Source organism: Mytilus californianus, unplaced genomic scaffold (assembly GCF_021869535.1).
Source record: "Mytilus californianus isolate M0D057914Y unplaced genomic scaffold, xbMytCali1.0.p SCAF_2, whole genome shotgun sequence".
Lineage (NCBI taxonomy): Eukaryota > Metazoa > Mollusca > Bivalvia > Mytilida > Mytilidae > Mytilus > Mytilus californianus.
Window position 1 is genome coordinate 50988904 of NW_026262668.1, and position 12933 is coordinate 51001836.

Consider the following 12933-nt stretch of genomic DNA (forward strand, 5'->3'; position numbering starts at 1 on the left):
AAGAAAGGAAAAGAAAGACGAGTAAGTCTTCACAACCTATGTAAGATTACAAGTTTCATTACATGCAATGATCCTTTAAATTTTTCTACTATCTTAACAATAATTTCAAGGTTAGGAGAAGCCAAATTATTGAACCTTTATTGAAAATATGATCAGTCTATACGAGATGTACAATCAAGTGTGACTATTAATTAGCTTAAAAGTAAACACGATATTATAGAAGAACTCGATACCTGTGATTTAATACTGAAAAATGTTTTGCTTTGAAGATCACAAGGAATTGTTACGTCAGACCAAAAGAGGGTTCTTACGTAAATACCTATCTACGCCACAAAAACCGAAAACAGACCAAGAATTTAAAATGCTGAGTAATTCCTACTAGAGCACCATATGAACATAATAGAAGTCAATAGAGATAATAGAAATCAGACGTCAAAAGTATATAGAATATGCATGATATACCCGATATACCCTCAACTTTATATGACTCTAAATAATTTGTGTGTATATTCCGTAACAGAAAATGAAAACCAATACTTGTTATGTAATAAAAACGATATGTAACATAAAGAATGAACAAAACCGATCAACATGAAATTTTCCTCATAGCGAGACATATTAGACGATAAACTTTCCTATTATGTCAACTATAATACAGTATTTCTGTGAACAATATCCATACCGGTCACGACAGATGACGATGGTCAATTAAGCTAACAAGCGTAATTAAATTATAAAATAACATTTAATATCATTTTACATAGGACGCACATTCAGTGTATTTAACTGAAAGTAACGAAATTAATACGGAAGATTTGATTTTGATAACATAAACGACTGATACATGCAAAATGGGTAGAAGTCATTTTTAATGATTAGGGAAGGTGCAGACATGTAAAAGTTATAGCTTTAACTTCTGTCACTGAAGTCAACAAGCTTTGTCACGCAAAATCTGAAGTTGGTGTTTTTGACGTTCTGATTATTAGAATAGAATAAAATAGATAGAAAACTTTCAGGAGACAAGAAACTTATTATATAAAAGAAATTCCAAAATTAGGTAAAGTAAAATAGTCGTGAAACGAAATCCATTCAACTATCGGGAGTCGACGCATACATAGACACATACATTAAACAATTTGGAATCGCCTTCACTCAAAACGGAGCGAGACCAAGTGCGTTGACAGGATAAGCTTCTTCTATGGTTTAAAAACTTTAAACTTCATACAATGCTCATGTCATGACTAGTAGTAAATGTCATGGTTTTAAAACTAAAGAGAAGAACAATGGAATTGTGGGATATATGTCAGCGATCAAAAGTAAGACGGACTTCAAAAGATCACAGGGAATCAGATTAAAAGTTGAACTTAAAAAAAACCAGATAAAGATAGAAGAAAATGTAAATCGTCTTTTTTTCAAAATAAAAAAAAATTCTGCAAATTAAATTAAGCAAACGTATTACAAGGACAAACTCATTACAGAAGTTAGGTATTGTACTAATATTTTCTGCCAATGTAGAATTTGTAATTTTTTTTCCCAAGAAAATTTGAAAGTATGACACGGATCCAATGTAAAACATAACAACTCATCTGGCGTTGATGAAGCACGGTTTTTACAAGTCATCGGTGATAAGTTTATTATTCAAAATTATACCCACACCCCTAACGTGAACAAACACATCCTTAAACACATGTTACAATTACAGACTTGAATGTGAAACCTTTAACGGAGAATACTTGACATTTCAAATCAGTCATTCTTGCTAGATACAACCCATTAAGTAACATGATTGGAAAATAATACTGAAAATAAGAGGGAAGTTAAAGATTTCTTTCATTAGAAATATCTTCAAGTGAAAGTGAATGTTTATAAGCTAGCACAAACAAGAACCACTGTACTTACAAAACAAATTAAAAATCAGTTTAATATTCAGTTTGATCATTTAACTTTTTTTTTCTTCAAAGGAGTTTGACAAACAATATTTCGTCGTTCTGCAACACATGCCACTTTTTTATTTAATTTAAGATGTTTTATTTTCAAAATACTTACATAAAATTTCATTATTCTTTTATTCAAATGACGGAAAAAATAAAAAATGAAACAAAGGCTTAAAGGGAAATAAAATACAAAGAGAGAAAAAGAATATTAATACATTAGTATTGAGTATACCATATTTAGTCAAACGAAAAAGAATAATCATAGATAAGGATACATATCCAAATTTTCCCCTGACGATTATTTTCCAACTTCTTATTTCCCTGTGTTTTCTATCACATCTTTCCGATTGGCATCTGCTGAGAAGGAAATTACTAGTGTGTCATAGTTCAAGGAAATCAGAAGTTCAGAAAAACTGCCATATCGATGGTAATTCATAAGGAGAGCATTTTGGGTTACATTTTCAAAAAGCGTTCTCAAAACGTATTGACTGATTGACTGTCCTGAAAATGGACAATTGTAAAATGGCTTAAGGTATTTTCATGTTTGATCAACAAACAATGAAAGTAGTCATAATCCATCAGATTCTGAAGAAGGCGAGTTTGTTAGTGAAACTTCTGAAAAATCTGTCGTATACTCACGACCTCTTGCACAATGTTATGAAAAGATATGAATGTAGAATATAGACGTTCATTCACAAAGAGTAAGGGATCAAATATTTGGTTACACCGATGTCTTTTATAGCTTTCTCTACGTTTGTGATTTTGCTCATTGTGTAAGGCCACAAGTTGACCTGTAGTTGTTCACGTACTTGTTCTTTTTTCTTTGGTGTAAACTTGTCTCATTGGCAATCATACCATATTTTTGTTTATTAAAGTAAGGAGATCATAATTGTAGAAATAACTTAAGATTACCAAATCCATCAATCATTAGATGCGAGTTTCCTTTAGAGTAAAACCTCACTGGTTTATTCAGATTGTTTGTTATAAGTTAAAAACATAAAGTATAAAAGTGAGATCTTTTGTTAAATGACTAGTACAAAATACCACCTTTTTTTATGAAAAATCATTTTTCGATTATTACATTGAATAATAATAATAAATAAAATGAACTTGCATAAATAATATCTAAACTCAATCAATCTTATCTTCTTGGATCATTTTTCAATATTTTATTTGTCACCATGAAAAACAGTTATCAACTATTTAAACCTATCTAAACAAATGTATGTGCATCAAAATGCACAAGATTTGCATAATTTCACAATTCCTAGATATTTGATTTAATTACTATACAGAAATCAGGATTATAGTATTAAATATGGAAATTTAACAAATCTAATTACATCCTTTGCATTCATATATATGTCAAGCTTTAATGCTTCCTAGAAGGATTTAAAATTCATACCTGAAAAATACTTTATCCTTCCATCAAAAGTGAACACTTTAGAATCCCCGTGTGCATTTTGTGAAAGTATGAAAATAAAAACTTAATGTGACACGAAAGGCTTTAATCAATTAGTATTTAATGAGAAACAATGATTCATCTATCGTGGTTAGTTATATGTATGCATAGTTAATAAATAATTAAACACAGCTTAATTATAAATGGTAATGAAGATGTTGTAAATTTTTTACGATCAACATTACAGAATATTAATCAAAAATGTGTTTTGAAAGAAGACACATATACTTGTCACAATACCAGTTGTTTATCTGTCCAAGTGCTTTTGTTTTTAATGTCGTCTATATGACTATTGAACAGCGGTATACTACTGTTGTCTTTCTTTATCTATACTTGCACAAAAGTAATAAAACTCAGTTTTCCTTGTTTCAAATCAGAAATGAAATATTTAACAAATAATTAACTTTTAACGTTGAATGATTAAATTTTCATGCACTAAATATAAAAAGAAAATACACTTGATTATAATAATAAACCGTTTGCTATGTTATGCTTCAATTCATTTTCAAATATTTTTTTTCAAAACCAGTGGTAAACATTCCCTTTTATACATTTTATTTTAAATCATGAATATTTGTTTTGCCTATAACCGGGTGTAAAGTCAAGGTTATTGAGTACAAGATGATAAATGACATCCATAGAATATACCAGATATAAACATAAACATGAAATCAACAAAGGAAAATGGGAAAATGTGTTGAAAAACTTAGGCACAAAAACTAAATAAAAATCATTAAACGAAAATTAAAAAAAAAAAATATGAGAAGTTAATTTATACGATATATATATTTACAAAACATTAACTTAAAGCATACTTTTTCAATACGACATTGACATTTTGATTCTTTCTACTGATGTATTTCACTTATTACTTTTTGATTTTGTCTTCCACTGCCGTATGTATAAGTTGAAGTATGGAATCATACGAACATGGTGTTAGGATTGAAAAGATTAAAAAGTAACTCAAATATTGAAATGAAGTAGGAAGATGACAACCAACTTGATGAAAAGCAGGATGTATTTTGAAGAATTTCATATTAACTTTAATTATCCACCTTCAATATACAGGTTGGCCTTTCTAATCGTAAAAAAATGAAACAGAAACACTTCTCTTTAATAGACGAAGCAAGAAGATATAAATTTGAAACTAAACTTTCATTTTCCTGAAACTAACGTTCCAGCTTCCTGGAACTTTTTTAATATTTATTTTGCCTTCCAAATTTTGATTATATACTCTCCTACAAAGGCATTTCTAGAAAAGCGCCCTAGACCCAATATTTTAGTACCCGTAATGTTTTTGCAATCTACGTTTGTTGATCTTATCCTTAAACTTGATTGATTAAAATCTACAAAATATAATAATGATAATATTAATAATAATGATAATATTACCTGGGGAAACTGCATCTACTATTTCCAACCAATTTGTCAAAGAAATATATAAGAGACGAAGCAAAAAGATAAACTTCATCCTATGAGATAGATTGATGGACTTGGTACCAACATCAAATGTGGTTTGCTTAAACAAAATTAGTAAAGAAAAATGAAAACAACACTTTATATATTTCATGCGTTCGTTCGACGCGCTTTTCTGGATTTACCTTCATCAGGAACGCTCAATACAGAATATTTGAAAGTCAAGATTTATAAGAGCTTTATGACAAAAATGGACCTAAAATAATAGCCGAATTCATCTAAGGTCAACTTTGCTGGAGGGAGTTGAAACCTTAGTTCCTTAATAATTTCGAAATTTATAAACTGACAATTTCAGAAAAGTATGTTATAAATCATGTCGGTATCGAAATACTGACTACTGAGTTAATGATACCCTCGGGTACTGATAGTCCACCACCAGCGGTATGGACCTAGACGAAGCAAAAAGATGAACTTCCTCTTATGAGATAGATAAAATGGACTTGGTACCGACATCATATGCGGTTTGTTTACACCAGGGTAAGAAGTATTAAACTATATGACAAGTATCGTGTTTTTATTTTAGGGATTACAGACCATTTTAAAGTTGATATTGCGTCTATTGATATGTAGCTTTACGTAATTAATTTTCAATCACAAACTTATATGTCCGTATCCTTTGAAAGCTGCCATTAATTTTTCCGGGACAGTTAATATGAATATAAAGAAATGTAGGAGAAACCGTCATACAGCAACACGAGGACCATATGTATACTAATGTGTTTATGTCATTATACTTAATATCTGAATCAGTTCATTAATTAAAGTTACCTATTATTATTATGGACGTCAAATGTACATTCATGCTCATACAAAGTTAAATTTAAAAAAAAAAACATAATGATCTTCATTATATTTTAGAATATATTAAAATCTGGGTAAATATCAATTTTATTTGAAAGATGTTTCTTAATATACCTGGTATCTTTGATTAGTTTATTTTCTTTGACCTTGCTTCATATTTTTTTTTATAGTAAATGCTGTATTTAAACGTATTCATTTTAACATCATAAACATATGAAAATTTTATCGTTGCAACATATTTTTTTATTAGACTACTGGGTGTTCGCAAGCAATTCGGTGTAACATGACATGAAATTTGAAAACTGACACTGATTACTTTAAGTTTCGTCCCAAATCTAATACCTCTATTCGCTCCTCCCTTCAAAAGTAATATTGTCCCTTTCTGTAACAACACTGTCATTTTCTCAACAACTTTCTTCTCCCCCTTTTCTATGTTTATGTATATCATCCAATAATGAACTCAATTTAGCTTATTGCAATCATTATTATTATATTTTGTTTCATACATATGCGTTTTCAAATCAGCAAGTAAATATAGTTTTTTAATTTTATTTTTGAACTTATAGTGATGCAATTTAATATAAAAGCACTGCTCTTGTTTCTTAATCCCATTTGTAAATTACTTGTATATTTCGTATTTACTTATTCTTATAGTCATACATAACGAATTCTTTAATAAAATATGATTACACTAAGTTATAGATATTTCTGCATTACGAAATTAAGCTTTTCGTGTAAAGTTAGTTTTCTTGATCTCGCATTTTGATTTGTCTGTTACGGTATCCAAATTAATTCTGCTCGACCATTACGTACAAACATGAAAAGATCTTTAAACAAAACATATTTTTTTTTTTATATTTAGCATTTAATTAATTGTAATCAATAGAATAAAACTTTAAAGTGTTCTTTGCTGAATAAATCGAATCCAACTTGTATAGAGACGCCTACTCTGTCGACGCATCCGCTCTCTCTTTCTTTTTGTAGTTCACGCGATTCCCTCATTTTTTGTCTTTAGCAGATGATTTGTGTACCAAGACAGGAATATGACAGTTGTTTTCGCTCGTTCCGTTAATTAACTGATTTTGTCAGTTTTTATGGACTTCTATTTGAATTTTCCTTTGGGTTCTGTATTTTTGTTATATTTTTTATGAGATTTTAACATCGGTAAACTCCTATTGCCTTTAATTCACATGAGGATATTTATATGTTAAGATATCACAAAGCAAATGTCTAACTTATTTTAATAATTAATTTAATGATTAAAATTTTGAATTTTAGATTGAGGAGATTGATCGAAGTTACTCATATTTCTCAAATTATTAGTTCAATTTTATAGACAATATAATAAATTGTAAATTATTAAATAAAACAATTTATAAATAATGCATGTATTGCATAAGAAATCCTGAAAAATACGTTTTGACGGTAACGTTTACATCTAAGAAATCGATTTGATTAAATTATTCACATTATATGAATTTATAAACATCCATGGGTCTCATAAAAAAATCAACAATTTGATTTTTTCGTAAATAATAATAATAATAATACATAAATCTATTATAACTGTGAACAAGATTCTTTATTGCTTAATTATCAAATGTTCTTACATATACCGAACGTGTTTGGATAACAAGTTCTTTCTTAGAATAACGTTCAAGAGATTGTTCATCCCCAAAATTTGTGAAGTAAAAACAAAGTAAATGTATTTCAAGATTTACATCAAAACAGCGAAAATACATTGTAAAGTTAGAATGAGAGGATTGGAACTTAAGTTATAGACATTTTTTTAATACATACTAAGTACAATTTATTAAACTTTGCATACATTTAACGTTGGTCAATGGTGAAGTATTGAATATTTTCCATATGACATCCTCAGAATAAAAGTATCGCAAATTTGTTGAAATGAAAGTTTGTTATGTAAGGGACATCCGAATATAATTGAAACATCGGTTAAAATATTTACAAAAAATTAACATTAAGAACTACAGCACCCAAAAATTAAAAAAATATATCGGTTAGATAACTAAGTAGAGCTGTAGATGATCACCTGTTTTCCTCCTGACTACTTTCATCCCCCATTATTATTATTATTATTATTATTATTATTATTATTATTATTATTATTATTGACATTATTGAAATTCTAAGTTTTCTGTGGTTGACGTTAACATAATAAACCTTCAGTAAAATCATTTGAAAAGAAAAAAATGAACACAAACACGAGGAGTAAAGCTCGGTATCTATGATGCGTTTATTTAATGTATCAGAATAGGTAAATCTCTTGATTTCACCAAATTAGTATGACAACACTGACTTGGCAATAATATCAAGACTTGAATCCTATGATACATAACGTAAACAGAATACTAAAGTTAAGTAAAAAATAATAATAAAATAACTAATGATAATTATACTAATTATTCCGTCCAACATGCTACATATACAAGTAAAAAAAATTACTAAGTATTTGAATCTAAACTGTCTTACCTTGATAATTCAATAAGAAAACATATGAAGGAATCAAACAGTTCTATACAAACTAAACATGCATAAAGTTTAAAATCCGTTTTATCACTGGTACGTCGTTTACCTGTGGGTTTGACAATATAACTAAACACAATCGGCTGAGAACATGGTTTAAATGCCTTCCGTCGCTCAAGTACCTTTAAAATGCAAAGAATAGAATAGGCATGCGTCCTTCAATGACCCACAATAGTATTTGTTTTAACATTGTATTATATTTCAATATATTGTTGATATCAACAGGGTATATGCAACGGAAGGCTGTTGTATTGTACTTATTAAGGATATTAAACAGAGAATGTTATATTTACTGAATGTATGGTATTGAAAATCTATTGTCAAGATAATTTTACGGTATTTATTTTCCGAAACCATGGGTAATGTTTTTCTATCATTTAGTATTAAACGAGTGCTGAACTTGGTTAATTATCAATTGTGTGGGTCGATTTTTGTTTTGTAATGATTGTTTAACGTAAGCATTAAACTATCTAACATAAGTTTATCTTTCCTATCTTAGCTTATTAGTGTGTTTGATGATGAGTAATTTAGTGAACTAAATTCTACATATTAATCTTAGATTTAATTGACCGATACTAGATGCGAAGCAAGGATGTTGAAAAGCGGGGAGAGCTGGGACCCCCAAACTAAGCAACGTTTGGAGTTGGACATGTAAAAAGTCTATTCATTAATCATAAATTTTGCAATTTGCTCCATAAGGGGGCGGCCAACATGCCCCCCCCCCCTAAATCCGCCACTGGATTCCAATTCTGATAGACTGTTCTATACGAATGTATCATCACCTGGAAGTCATTTGTTTATAACTTGCCATGGATTATTGAAGCCATGTTTTTTAAATGTGAAGGCGATGCCTTTTGAAATAGAACAGAACGTAAAGTTAAGCTTCTTCGAACAAAATTGGCCTTTGATGTTTTCTAGTTTTATAAAACAATTTCCCATTTATATTCAAACTGTCATGGATCTACACAATTTCACCTTTTTGTCATATAAAGAGTTTAGATACCAGTATCACCTACATTTATTTATCCTTAACCATATCTACATGTGCTGACGTGTTGTATAACAATTTGAATAAATCAAATTTACTGTGAAAAGTATTATCAGATCCACTGGTGACATAATGCGGTACATGATAAAATATAATTTGTTTCTTACGCTGGAAACGAAAAAGACTGCAACATTTGTAAATGATTACGTACAAAATTGAAAACAACACGTTTAATAATTTCATGCGTGCGAAGCGCTTTTCTGGATTTACCTTCATCAGGAACGCTCAAAGCCAAACATTTGAAATCCGAGGATGTATAAGTACCGAAACCGTTCAAGAGCTATATGACAAAAATACCTAAAATAAATAGCCAAATTCATCTAAAGTCAACTTTGCCTAAGGGGGTTGACACCTTAGTTTGTTTGTTAAATCATGTCAGTACCGAAGTACTGACTACTGAGCTGATGATACCCTCGGGAACTGATAGTCCACCAGCAGAGGTATCGCCCCAGTGATATAAAAAATTGAAAATAACACGTTTAATAATTTCATGCGTCCGAAGCGCTTTTCTGGATTTATCTTCATCAGGAACACTCAAAGCCAAATGTTCTGTATGGATATCAACAAAATATATATGTCTATTATAGTTTTAAAATCAGAATCAGATATGGATATAAAATTTACTTATAGTTTTTGATATTTAAATTTCTTCTAATACATATAGATATAAAACTACTTTTATTCTTTTAAAACCTTAACCATAATAAGTAAGTAGGAAAAACCATCTCGGCATGAACTGTTGAGTTGAACTAATACATTTTTTAACAATTCATACTTAAAATCAGTTATAAAAGAGCACCATATTCAAAATATGTTTCGTAATCGCTCCATCAGAAAACATTTTGTTGTTCTAGTCTTCGCTTTGGTAATATTGCAAATATCACAATGTACCCTACTTTTTGAAAACTGCGACCTCAAAAATTCTCAAAACTACCAATTCTCTATTAAATACTTACTTTGACCTTAAAACTGTTCATTACTGTGTCGATTAAGCATAAATCATCCGATAAATACAGAAGGTTTTATACCAGAGACATTGAGATACTTTGCAGTGTACCTTATGAAAATAAGGAGATGAGACAACTATCCGCCAAAGTTCAAATAAAGTGGAGGTAATCAATTATAGGCAACCGTACGGCCTTCAACAATGAGAAAAACCCAAACCGTATAGTCGGCTATGAAAGGGCCCGACCATGGCCAGAAAAATATGAAAAAATTCAGGTGAGAAAACTAACGGCCTAATTTATAACAAAACAATTAACGAAGAACAAATATGACAGACATGGACCAACGACAACCACTGAACTACAGGCTCCTGACTTGGGACAGGCACATAAAGAATGTGGCGGGGTTAGACATGTTTGTGCGCGCTCAACCCTCCCCTAACATGGGACAGTGGTGTAACAGCACAACATAAGAACAAATTATAAAAATCAGTTGAATAAGGCTTAACTCATCAGATCGATACAAAGCAGATAAACACATACATAAACACAGATCGGACGTGGCAGGGTAGTTATCCATCCCTCATCCCTAACAACAAAAAGGACACTAAGTACAAGAGTACTCGCAGTTACAGCTAGTTCAAAGCCAATAACAACTAATTGATTACAATTAATGGCGTATTGAAATATGGAATTACGCAATGAACATAAAAAATCATGCATTATTAAAATTTGCACATATATTAATTGTTAATTTTCTATACTTATATACATGTATTGTACAGTGCTACTGAGTTGAATAAAAAGATTTTCAAAAGATAAGGAGGGTGGCCATTTTGACTTATTACTTCCCAAAATTTACTCATTTTTAAAAAGATTCTGTATATCAAAAGTGAACTAAGTAAATTTAATGCTCTGACTTCATTTTTACTGAAAATTTTTCAAATGTTTCCAAAAAATGTTGCCAAATAAAATAAAACAGTTATGTATTTTAAAGGTTAAAAAATATAGCCAAGCAGATCATAAGGTTTAAAAAAACCAAAACACCGAGTATCTCGTTTAAAAAAACCTGCAAATATCATCAAGATATATTCCCTAATACTACCGTAATGCATATATTTTCAAGTGCCATTGGACACTAACCATTTCTTTTTCAAGGAGGGTGCTCTGTTTTACAGTACGAATCTTGTCCTTGTCCATGATGGTCTTCAAGTGCAAAGTTGTAATTTGCAAAATAGAAAAAAGTACATATATTTTTGTGAGGCAAACTATTAGCTACAAATACTATATATCTGAGAGACTTTCGTTCCCTGATGAACGTTCAGAAATTTCTTATTAACGTCAATAATAAATTAATAAACCAGGAGTCGGTTTCACAAAAAAACTTACGACTAAGATTGATCGTAAGTCATGAACAATTCAGTATACTTACGATCAATCTTAGTCGTAAGTTTTTTTTTGTGAAACCGACTCCAGGTATCTTTGAAGACTTTTTACCTCCATGCTACATTCTTCTAACGTAATTATCTCCAGTATAAGAGAGAGAGGCGAAGGATACCAACTCGTACTCATAAGTCGAAAATAAACTGACAACGACATGGCTAAAAAAGAAAAAGATAGACAAACAACAGTACACAAAACACAACATAGAAAACCTAAGACTGAGCATTATAAATATCGTTTCCATTAAATATATAAACAAGATGTAGGTCTGTTTGGGTTGCTCACCCAGTTTGTCGATATAAGGGAACTATAAACGATTGCCATACAAGTGGGAGGTTTAGTAGCTGTTTAATCAACCATTTTCTTCGGAAAATGCCTGTACCTTGTCAGGAATATGACAGTTGTTTTCCATTCGTTCTGTTGGTTGATAAAGTCTAACGTTTAATATTGTCAGGTTTTATGGACTTCCCTCCTTTTTGAATTTACCTTGGAGATCGGTATTTTTGTAAATACTTTTTTTTATTGTACCAGATGGTAGTTTTTGTGTCAAGAGTATTTTTTTTACAGATGTAAAGGAATACAGAAGACTATTTGCTATTTGAATAAATTTCGTATTCTCTAACTTGCCTACATGTGGGTAATTTTTGTGAATATCACCGCATCAAAAACACCCATTATAAATGTATCAAGCATTTCTATAAACAGAAAAACCACGAAGACTTTCGTCTCTTTTTACCATTCTGTTGTTTATCCTTCTGCTTATGATTTTTAACGCCCTTTTGTATTTTCTTATTAATTTTTTTTATTAAAAAAAAACCAAAAAAACAAATTTTAAAATCGACATTAACACAAATGTTACATTTTAATGACGAGTTTTGTTACAAGCGTAATGATCCTTATAATGAAATACTATGTGCATAAACCAGATAACGTTGATCAAGGCTTTAAACATTGATATTTTCTTTAGAAGCATCTGTTTCCTGTTATTCAAGAATCAATATTTTGTTTTGTTTAAAAATATATGTCATTATTCATTGTCTACATATTTCAGTATAAAATGGAATGCAAGATATATCATAGGTTTATTTTTAGAAATCACATATTTCGAAGGTCTGGTGATGCTTAATTCAAATCAATAGCGACTTGTTTTGCGGTCTTTGATCTTCAGATATCAGCATTGTCTCTTGATCAGAAAATTTATCGCATATTTCCTCTTCCCGATTGTGACTTTTTGACTGACTTGTGGATTTGCATGGTGGGTTAATTATGCTTAACAGG

General features: G+C 30.1%; 1 protein-coding gene across 2 annotated transcripts in view; it reads right to left on the bottom strand.

Moving 5' to 3' along the window:
- Positions 1-8301, bottom strand: part of LOC127729965 (LIM homeobox transcription factor 1-beta-like) — a 39376-nt gene extending 31075 nt beyond the window's left edge. Inside the window, exon 1 of one of the 2 annotated variants that reach the window (XM_052237965.1) lies at positions 8167-8301. The gene's annotated coding sequence lies outside the window, so the exon portion shown is untranslated. The remainder of the gene's footprint in view (positions 1-8166) is intronic. The other variant, XM_052237967.1, reaches the window with a different exon arrangement.
- Positions 8302-12933: the final 4632 nt, after the last annotated feature.